This window comes from Corvus hawaiiensis, chromosome 5 (genome assembly GCF_020740725.1).
Source record: "Corvus hawaiiensis isolate bCorHaw1 chromosome 5, bCorHaw1.pri.cur, whole genome shotgun sequence".
In the NCBI taxonomy this organism is placed as follows: Eukaryota; Metazoa; Chordata; class Aves; order Passeriformes; family Corvidae; genus Corvus; species Corvus hawaiiensis.
Window position 1 is genome coordinate 20,148,693 of NC_063217.1, and position 12,042 is coordinate 20,160,734.

Below are 12,042 nucleotides of genomic sequence, written 5' to 3' on the forward strand. Positions count from 1 at the left end.
GCTGTCTGGAATCTACTAAATTCTCAAATATTTTAATGTTCTTAAATAAATACTTATTTTAAAAAACAAACCAACAAAAATTCATAATCTTTCCTGATTTTAAAAATGAAAAATCACTCTGCCATCTTCAATCAATGCAGAATAAAGTTCTCTTTCATTCAAATGTATGTTAAATATGGACCAAATTTTTTTTTTTCTTAGCGGTAAAGTGGTTAAGAGCTTTGGTATTTACCTCAAAATCGTTTGTGCTAATATGCCATTATTTGTTGAGCTTCAATCAATGGAACTGATGTCTTTTTTTTCTTTTTATTCTCATAGCAATCTAAATATAGTCAATATTGATATCCAAATAACTGATATAACAGAAAACTGAGAGCTTGATTGATCTGCAAAAACTGGTCTCAGGTCTTCAAGCTGAGAATATTACATATTCCTATGGACATGAGAATTGAGAGGATCTTTGTACCTGCCTCTCCTGGTCAAACTGATTTGATCGTTAAAATGGATTAATTTCCCCCATTTCCATGAAGTAAGAACAAATGTCCAGGGAGTTGTTTTTTTTGTTCTAGCTTGTTAAGTATTCACCTTAGTTTGTCCTTCGTTTGAACTTCAGGAGTTCAAAAACTCCAAGACAACTTTTACATATTGGAAGAACAACTTAGTGTGACTAATATTTTCATTATTCTTTTTCATCTCAAAACAAAACCTGTATCCCTTCAGATGCTGTTTGGACTTCAGCATTTTTGGGGGCAACGCATCAGGCCTTTGGACTTATGTATGTGCATATTGATTATGTTCACCCTGCTTTGCTCCTCCTCCACTGAGGATGAACTTTAGAGTTTCCTCCTGGACTTGCACCCGGCTTTTCCACATCCTTTGTCACAAGGACCCTGGCCCTATTCAGCATTGGTTCTTCATTTACATTAGCTTCCCTTTTACTATTTATGTAGTTGTAGAATCCTTCCTTGACTCCCTTCACATCCCTTCTCAGATTCAATCCCAGGTAAACCTTTGATTTCCCAACCCATCTCTGCACAGACTGCAGCTTTATACTCCTTCTGGATCACCTGCTACTGCTTGCACCTCTTGTACTTTCTCTTTCAATATCCAAGTTCAGTTAGAACTCCTTAGAACTCCGTGCTGGTCCCCTGCTGCCTTTGCTTTATTTCCTACTTGTTGGAATGGACTAGTCTGAGTTTTCAGGAGGTGATCCTTGGATATCAACCACCTCTCTTGGACTCCTCCAAGCATATCTCTGAAGAGTCTGAAATCTTCTAAAATCCAGGGATCCTTTACATTCTTTGAACATGTTAATATCCGATTATTGTGAGATTGCTGTACCCAAATTAAAGTGCAAACAAGACCATATGCCAATATGTCAATAGTACAGACTTTATTTAACAGTAAAATTCAAGGTAGAGAGATAGAAAGAAATAGAAAGGGGGGCAGGGGGGAGACAGACAGACAGACAGATTAAGCAGAAGATAATCACCAGCCATGCATCCAGTGACATTCCATTTGTCCTTCTTCACCCTGGGCTTCTCAGTGATGGGGGTCCCAAAGTTGTTCAAAACTTTTCACTATTTATACATGCTATCAAACAAAGGAATTAATGCTCTCTGGCTGCACATTTCTCTTATTCTATTGGTTAAATTATTCCCTCACTTCTAATGTTAATTAATTTCATGCTCCTCTTTATCTTCTTTTGAGTTGGTGGGTTTCTTTGAGTCAATGGATTGTGCACAACCCTCCCCTGCCGGAATTACCTTTTACTCCATCAGAGCTGATTTCAGCACATATGCACTCCAATGTAATCAGATTTCTGCAGTCAGAACGTAAACCAAAGGATGGCAAGAGGGTAATATTGAAGGCTTTCTTCAAAGATTCTCTTCAAAACACTCTCAGATTTAAAATCTGATATAAAACATTAACATGGATCCCCTAAAGTCCCTAATCTTAGAGATTCCTAAGTTTCTTTAATACCTAAAGCCTCATTAGTAAATTATTTTATTTCTGGTCATCACCTCACAAATATTGAAGTCTGCTTAATTTTAGCAGGCTGAAAAAAACCTTTAAAGCTTCAATATATGTATTTTTTCTGAACATGTGTATTTAACTAGACCATACAAACCACAGAAAGGTGGAAATCTATTCTTAAGTTAGTTCCAGTACTTTAGCTGATGGAGAACTTACCTGAGTTTCAAGGGACTTCAGAATATTGCTTTTGTCCAATTACAAGTACATTGGAAACTCTACCTTTCAGGATATTTCCTAGTAATCAAAGCTAGATTTTTTGCACAATTTCAAATGCACATAATTGAAATTACTATGTTTTGTATTAGAGTATAATGAATCTAGTTGTCCATCTCGTTCTCAGGACTTTCAGAGGTGAATTTTCAATAGATGAACTTGAAAGAACCTCACAGAGTATATTCAGTACACAAGAGCTATAATAATGTGGCAACATCAGAAGGGATCAAATTGAATCCAGGCTCCCATACCTACAGTGGCTGAGGCAACAAAACCAGGAGAGTTAATTCCTTTCATATTCCAAATAACTTCCCATGTTGCACACCTGTTGATGAAAAGGTAAAAACAGACTCAATGAAATTGGAGAAATGACTTTATTACTTTGGTGAAAATTCACCACTGAGCTTCCTACATCAAAAAAAGGGGTTTTCATAGTTTAGAAAGATGAATTTAATACTTTTTTTTCTCAACTTTTTTTTTACCAGTAACTGCACGTTTTGGGAACCAGATTTTTAGAGGACTCTATATTTGCCTGTTAACATTCTGCTTTCATTAAAGTGCCTAGACCAATTTTGGTCATTTGCTGTAGTAGAGGATTAATTTACACTGGAAGATAACATTTGCCTGTATATGAAACTGTTTTAATTATCTAGTTCGGCTTGCAAATGCTATTTTTCCTTTCATGGATGCATAAGGATGTCACATACACACAAAAAGTTCAGCATTTATTAATCAGCAAGCAAATATCTAATTTAGATATAATTTATTATTGTTATCATAGGTTGAACTTTCAGAAAGTTATTAAAAAGCACTTCAGAGTGCAAAAAATGAGAGGTTCAAGTGACCTCATTGCTTGTAAATTTTTATTTTCAATTATTCAAAATCTACCTTCACAAACACTGTTTCTGCTCTAATACAGAATTCTGTAGAAAAATGAAATACTTGTGCTACTTGTAATTGGTATTCTTTTGTTCTAACAATTCACAGAGCTAAGTAGGGAAATTGCACCCAAGAGATATTTTGCTTAAGTTAAATGCAAATAAAAATAACCAGGCTACTAACAACTGTATGCGATTACAGAACCATGATTTCCATAATGAGTTCTGGTAACATGTATTTAATAGTAGTAATGTCCTTATATTAAAACACCTGTCTGATCTTCACTACTTTTGAATGTTGAAGTGTTACAATTTCCTCAAATGGAGTGTGAATTAAAAAAAATTAAATTATGAGGCTTTTAAAGCATGCCGTGCTTAACAAAAGGAGCAATCAAATCCTCTAACACTTTAACCTCCACCATTACCTAATATAATCCCCAGACCACTGCAGAACATGAAGTTTTCCTACATGGAATTTGTCCTTTGTGTATGGTAACAACAGGACAGTGGAAGTAAAATAAATAACAATTCTTTATCTCATTTTTAAGCCTGTCAGCATAAGGGAACAGAGGAAAAAAGCCACCAGCAAAGGTTATCATGGGTGACCATTGCCCAGAGCTGACCAGAAGCAAAAACTGTGGACTAGAAATTTCCCTGTTTGTTAACATAGGATTTTTTTATTTGGCATATATCCAGGAGATGGATTTGTGAACATAACCATTAGAGGCATCAGAAAGAAAAATATTTGAGATCAAAGTGATGGAATCATAGGTGTGGATTTTGAGCAAGATAGATGGTTGTTTTCCCTGTATTCAAGAGGAATAAATTTTTTAATGGAAGATTACATCCCTGTAACTGACTTTTGATACTAAATATTTTATTCATACACAAATATCCTTGAAATGTCTAAATATTGACTGTAAAAGGGTCAATATAGGGCTAAGCCTGAAACATTACTGGTTATCTGAAGTTATTATTCTAATATTAAACTGCAAGTGAACTCAGGATTTAAGATTATAGGTACTGTAGAGCCTGTGGAAAATAACCGAGATCAAGAGGAGGTTAAAGCCAACCATAATAAAGTTGCTCTCAAACAGTTCAGAAACACTTAATCACAAAGAGCTAATAGTCTGTGATTCATATCAGATAATATACTATTACATTGTTGATAAAAATATAATAGTAGAGTTATAGCACTTTTGAAAAAAAGTATTTATCCATTAAATAAAAAATATAGATAATCTATAAAAACTGTCATTATAAGCAGGTCATAAATTTATGGCAAATTATTAAAGTTTATTCACATCTTCACCTGTGGGACCAAGACAGGAATCCAGATAGCTGACAGACAGACAGCTCTCCTATTTGGATAAAGATCTGTCTCGGTTTTGAAAGACAGGTGTCTGCTAAGGAAGGCAGAGGCCCCCCTTGAAGTGGCAGATATAACCCCTTTTCCCTCCAAGTTATTATATTTTGAAATCAAAGGCCTTTAGGCAAAGATGTGGGAAATAGGAATAACAGTTCTTTACTATATATATATATATGTATATAACCAGTCAAACAAAACAACAACAACTCTGGCAGTAACAGCAATCACAAACCCAGTCCCAGCCTTCTCGGCTGTCAGGCCCTTTCCCCTCGGGTGCAGTTCCGCTCGCAGCCGGCAGGGGCGCTGGCGGCTCCCGGTGAGCAGGGCAGGTGCGATGGTTCCCCCGCGGCTGCAGGGGGCGCTCCGGAGCGAGCTCGGGAAACCCGCGGCTCTGGTGCCCTGGGATCCCGGGAAGGATGGAACAAAGGCTTCACAAACCGCTGGGCAGCCGATCCCGGACTCTCAGGAACAGCAGGCTGGAATGGCAGGGACGAACGCAAATCCCGGGTGGCAGACGAGATGTATCCAGATGGGAGAACCCCACGGAGGCCCAGGCAGGCAGGGTGAGCAGGGCTACAGCGTAGCGAAAGCTCGAAGCAGCAGCAGGGCAGGGCAGCCACAGCTCGGTCTCCAGCAGGGCAGGGAAAAGCGGCTTTTGGGGTCCCGGCGTTGCTTCCAGCAGGAAGAAAGAATGGCCAAAAAGAAAGCAGCAGCAGCTCCTTTCTCTGCAGCTTCTCTCTCCGGACGCTCAGAGCGAACTGTCCCCACATCCAGGTGTAGACAAAAGAGTAGCCAGGCCCGCCCCACTCCCCTTTTTGTCTTTCTTAAGTACAGCTATTTGTCCCCTAGCAACATGCATATGGGAGAAAATTCCTTTAACAGGAAAACCTAAGACTAAACTAAAACCCCAACAGGATCTCACCTGTTTTGTGCAGTGCTTTCAGCTGAAATAGTTTAGCAGTTGATAGGTCCATGTGAGCAGCAGCAAAGGCAGGTCCTGATATATCTCTGCAGCCCTTTAAAATTTACACTACTTAATTGTTTTCATTCATTTTCTCTCAGCACTTCTGCAATACCATACAGTCACATAAATCCTGTAGTTCTGGTTGACTTTAAGAAGCCTTTCATAAGAATTCCATGATTTTCCCTCATTCTTTAAAGGAGGCATGCTTTTCTTTGTTAAAGCAATTTGAAACTAAATTGTGTTAGTCTTACTGTCATGTTTATTTTTATGCTGTTTGTAAATGGGTCTCATTCTAAAGAGCAAGATATGATAAGGCTGATCAGTGATAACACAGTACTGCACCTATCTATAACCTCTGTAGATGTATTTGAATCTCAGCTAAAAAAAGTGAAATATTTCCTTTTGTCTTATGTGTGACTGTTTTAAAATCTTTGCTTAAACGTGTTGTGAGCTATAATGTTACAATTATTGCCCTTGCAAAGCTCAGTCAAGAACAGAATTTCATTGAGCCCGTAGGAAAGACCTATCAATACTCTTATTGCATTTTCTAATATTCTATCTTCTTGGACCAAAGAAACAAAAAGAGCTGGAGGGTCAGATAATGTAGTCTCAACATTGTCTATTTATAAGCTGTCAAACAGTTATCACTTTGAGAACGAGACTTTTTTTCAGCTGAGAATTCATTAATCCTAACTTGCACTTAGTGTGTGGGCACTGTAATGGGAATTGCTGAGACTCAAGACTGCAAAAAGCACTGAACAGTAACAAATCGTGTGTCTACACTGTAGTTGTCACTGTGATTTGTGTAATGCAAAATCTGTACTAATTTTTAGCTAGGTAACTTGAGTCCTCAGAACATCAAAGTCCAGTGAAGGCTACGGACTCAAACATTGTATTTGACAGGTTTGCTTAGTTGCTAACTCAAATCTGTCTAGATCTCACTATACTGACAGCAGCTGTATTGCAGACACTGGTGGCATAGGTTCATACATATCCTTCCTGCTGTCCAAGAAAATTTTGAGACTTGTCTGTGTGAATCCAGGCTGTCTGGAAAAGCAGGGGCTCAACTGTGTGTGGCGTACAGTATGTATGCAGAAAAATCCCAGATGGTTATGTAGTAAGTCTGATGAAGGAACAAGCCACAGCTCTGCAGAGAAAAGTCAAATTGATAATTTGCTTTTATTGAATGAAGTAGTAAGTTTTGTCGTTAAAATAGGGATTGGAAACACATTAGTTTGTATCCCAGAAGCCATTTTGTTTTTCCAAATCGCCAAGAGTTGAATAATATTAAAGTTCTCATAGCAGAATATAAAACATGCTGTTGCTTGAAGCTTGGGCTAAAGGCATTATGTTCCTGCTTTGGGTCTTACTGCCTATGGTACAATACAAATGAAAATACTACAGAAACTCAGGCCATACAGGACAAGCTGACTATTCCAGATTAATTATTTAGCTATAAAAATTAAAAGAAAAAAGCAAAGTTCTCCCAAGAAAGTATGGATGAAGGTGAACAGACTAGAATTTAGACTGTAATACAGAAAATGCTGTATTTTATTAAATACTCACAACATTGATAATGTTTTCAGTCATTGCTCTAAAAAGAAGTTTACTATTTTACATTTTTTCATCTTGGTTACTGTGACTTCATTTTCTGCTGTTGTTATGCTTCAGAGTCTACAGAGAAATTGAATTCCATGAAAAAATACAATTATAAAGTAAACACTGTGCTAAAATTTATTCATCTTTGACATTTCTATTTCATATCTTGCTCAATAAATTTATTGACTCATTTCTTGGCACTCCCAGTAAATAAAGTTTTATGAGACATTGAAACTCATTCAAAGAGGTAAGAGAAAAATGAATTACATAACTGGAAGAGTGGGTTTACTGGATGACAGTCAGGTATGGTTTTAATATGATTTACCCATCTACCCTTCCAGAGAAAAAATAAACAAACATATAATCTTGTAAGTGGATGAAATGTAAACCTGGCAGCTTATGCTATTTATTATAGATTTCTCTGGCACACAAACCAAAAGTTAAGGTTAAACTGAGACATCAGGTCCTTGCTTACACATTTTCACAATATCCAGAGAGAAAAATTGTTATAATACTTTTTTTCTGAATAAACAAGATTTTCAAACAAAACCCTAGAGCTTTCACCTCTTTTGAGTCATATGTAAGTTTTTGTTGAATATTTTTTCACTCACATGGCATAAGTACCAATTTTGGTCAAACTCTTGAAACTAAAATTATGTATTAATTCATTGATTCATTAACATGAATTACATAGTTGTTCTCAATCACGTATTCAATGACTGTGCTCATAGAAAATAAAAAATCAAATACCCAATATCCCCCATTTAAAACAAAATAGAAATGGTAACAAGACTTATGAAATTAAACGTAAAATATTCTTTAAATTAAAAGCAGTCTGTAATGCACAGCACATGTAGTTTAAATATAGTGTGTCACATACTAGAGGTGGATAGGAGTTATTGCTGGAAAATTCCTAAGTCCTGGCTCACAGATTTCTGCTGCCTATTCCTACTCCCTTATTATAATACATCTCAATGCATCATGTGTTACGCTCTGACATGGAAAGTTCCTTGGTAGGTTTTCTGATAGAAATACTGATATAGCCGTAGTACAATTGGGTGGAATGACATCTCCTGCCTTCTTTCCCATGTCGCATCTCCAAGATCCTACATTCACTTCACAGGATTAGCTGCTGGAAGAGATAGAGATTTCACAGAGTGCTTTTTTCCATCACCAAAAACGTCCTAAAAGGAGCAGAACAGGTCAGAGCTTTTTCATGTTTATCTTAAAACGGTATGTTTTTTGCTGATATTTCACTTTGAAGAAAAAAAATTGTTTATATTATTGACTGTGAAACTACAGAACTACTGTGAAGTCATAGAGGAGGTTCAATACAAAAGTTTTTTAATTTTAATTATCTACATACTGCATGAAAAATGACTTGAAGTTTCACAGGAGTTTTAATTCATCACATGTGGTTCTCTCTGAAATTAATTCTTGACTCTACATTGTGCTTAAAGAAAAAAAAGAGATCTTCTATTTGCAGATTGTGTATTAGAATATCCAAATAAAATATTTTCTCACTTAAAAATGTATAGAAATACTGCATTTTTTAAAAAAGTAATTATAATTGTAATAATAAAAAGATGAGATGTGTGAGATGTGAACATGCATAAAAATATATCTCTCTATATATATGCGTATTCATAAATAGATTTGCACAACATCTACCATATATTTTGTATGTCAGATATACATGTAGGTTTGCTTGTTATGAGCAAAAAGATATCTTTAGCCCTAAAAGAGAAAAAGGGCATAAAAAATTTGATTCCAGTGGATTTTCCACAGTGATTCATTGACTAAAGGCTGCTAGAGATCATAGTAGTAACTGAACAAACAAACTATTTTAGCAACTGTAAAATTATCCTGAAACTATATACTTTCAAAGTTATCTCATCTTGCTATAAATGTTAATTTGTTCCCTTACCATCCTTCACAAGCTATTCCTATATTACTTACCATGATTATATTTTGTTTAAGATTAAAGTTGTTAAATTGTGCCCAAGGGACTTCATTCCAGTAATGCCTGCCACAGCATTGCTCTGAGAGCTCATGGTGAAGCAGCCTTAAAAGGTGACCTCCAAATATTTTATAAGTTACTGCTTTCTATGACAAGAATTCTTAGCTGATAATATAACCTGGGGTTCTTGTTGCAAAGTGTATTAGTCTGTACCTGCATTTTGTTGGATTCTGACAATCTGACCAAGTGATTTAGATTAAATTCTAACAGTAAACTGCCCTCCTTTTTTTTAGTATCCCATTAATCTTTGTGTCATATGCAAATTTAATCAGTTAAGATTTTATTTCATCATCTAGATTGTTTCTAAGAATGTACTGAATACTGTTGGACCAGGAGTCTCTCTCAGGAGACCCTCCTTGGACAGCCCTGCTCTTTGATATCTGCCAATAAGACCTTTTTTAATTCATCTAATGTTTTTCCTCTTGATTAAAAATCTTGCATTATAGAAAATTAAAAATGCCATGTGACAGAATTGCAACAGCCTTAGAGAAGTCCGAAATTGCTCTCAACACAGTTGCCAGGTTTGAGAAAATATACTTTTCCATGAAACTTGAGCAGTATTCATGATACTTTTTGGTTTATGTTCTTCAGTGAGAGACCTGAAAAGAGGTATTATTTTGTAAAAGCAGGGTGAAGTATCTTCTGTTGCTTCAGTCACTTATTTTCTTTAAAATATTTTTCACTGCCTCTTGTTTGTTTCTGAATACTCCCATGAGCTGGGACAACATGATTATGACCACTGGTAATGAAAGGTTTTCTTTTAAAGTCCAAAATATTGTACATACAACACACATGCATCTACATACAGGGACAGACACATGCACAATATAGGTAACTATCAGTATCTGTAATTCTCATTTTTCCTTAGACCCTGCCAAGGTGACTTTGAGCATTTCAGTTTGTTTCAAGAAGAAAGACATTAATATCCTGTGTCTCAAAATGTAATTTCTTTACTTGGAGTATACTCCAACACAACGAAACAATGAGTGCAAATACAGAAATCACTTTAGCTTTCTGTGATTATTTTTCTGCCATATTGGGGAAACATATACATGACAATCTGCAGGGTTTTATTCAAAATCTTGTTTTCGGCCTTGACCTGCAATATTCGTGCATTTTTTTTCCTATATCAAGGAAAGGATGTAAACTTCAATATATAATTCATTTTGTCCCTTTTGGTCTTAGGAGAAAACTGGCCTTTGACGTGGCAATTCATTATATTCAGCATTTAATTTACTTGTAGGTTATGTAGTATTAAAACAAGTGAAGTCTCTGGTCCAATATGTCCTTATCTTCTGATATTTACTGGAGTTTTACTTCTCTTTAAAATGAAGATGCAGCTACAGCTCTTCACCTTCATCAATCCTTTGAATACTGCTTTGGATCTTGAAATAAAGATGTGCTCTAATGTAAAGTTCGTAAGAGACTTAAAATCTTTGTAACTTTTATTAAGATGCATGTTTTAATTACATTAAAGAGCAAACTAAATGTATTTACTATTTGAACTATTTGAGTCAGGAAAGTATGAAACTGAAAATTTCTAAAAAAGTTAAAAGATTCTTTTTATGTTTAAAACCTACAGACTTTTTGCAAACATACATAGTAAAAACTATGCAGATATAATTCTCATCAAGATGTAAACTCTACAAATAATTAAAGCTTAAAATAAGATATATTAATAGACAAAAAGGTCAGATTGATAACAAAGCCAAGTAGTATGTTAAAGTGAAGGACAGATATATGATAACATATATTATCTGTTTTATTTAACAAATAAAAACAGAGACCAAAAAAACAGTTTTCACAGAATTAATGAAAAGCCTACTTTAATTAAGATGGTCACTTCTGATTATCAGGCAAAACTTATCTCCTAGTTGCAGCAATGTTGTGGTAATTTTTTGTTTTCTCCTTTAATTTTATAAGCTGGTAGAACTTTGAAAAATAAATATAAAAAAAAGCCTGAGCAATCTGGAAACCTGTGCCTGCAATATTAATGAAGGCATACAGGAAAGCAAGGCATAGAGCTAAAAAATAAAACAGATATCTGTCTCATTTGTTTTTCTTTCCCCTCATTCATACACTAACACATGTTTAATACCTCTTCAAAGGATAAATTAAGAACAGGGTCTCAAATAAAAGAAGGGTTCCCTCTCTGTACATAGCAAACATACCGTATGTACTGTGAAGCAAAGGGCAAGATTCAATTTTTTAATCTTAGGGAATTATAACACAAGAAAAATTAAACTTTTTTTTTTTCTCTGTAAGAGAGGAGGAACACATTTGCATCTTGATTTGAACTGACTGATTGCTTTTGGTCTGACTGGTAGGTATCATGTACCTCAGTGTGTAGTGCAAGACCTTAAGATGGGCAGGTGATCCTTCTTCCTCTACACATGGTATTTTCCAGAATATATCAAGCCTGGATTAATATGTCCATTTTATGCACACCAATGCTTGTACTTGGTCGTGGATCAGCAAGATAAGGTAGGCTTCTGCTTAAGAGATAGTCTGCGATGAATTGAGGAAATCTAACACCTCGGTGTTAGATTTCGTGCATCACTGGAAGTGGCTTATAAACCAGCACCTTGTTCAGTTCACTTCTTTTCTTTCAGAGTGACATTGGCTTGTTTTAAAAGAAGTCCAGCTATTGGTGAGGGACAACTATATTCAAAGAGATTATTTTGAATATTTTTGTGGAAGTACAGAAATTAATTAAAGATTCTTGAAATAACAAGCATAGAGAAAGTGTACAAAATAGATGGGAAGTTTGCTGACTATTGCAAATACAGCTTTATTGGTAGTCACACACCAGAAATTCTGGGCTAATTAGCAGAGACTCCAGACTCCACAGGCTATGCAAAAACTTTGCTCTTACTGCCTGATGGCATCACTATGAATAGGAAAGAACTTGCAGTAATACAGGATAAAACTGCTGTTTCTATCTAGGCTAATACAGGTCTGG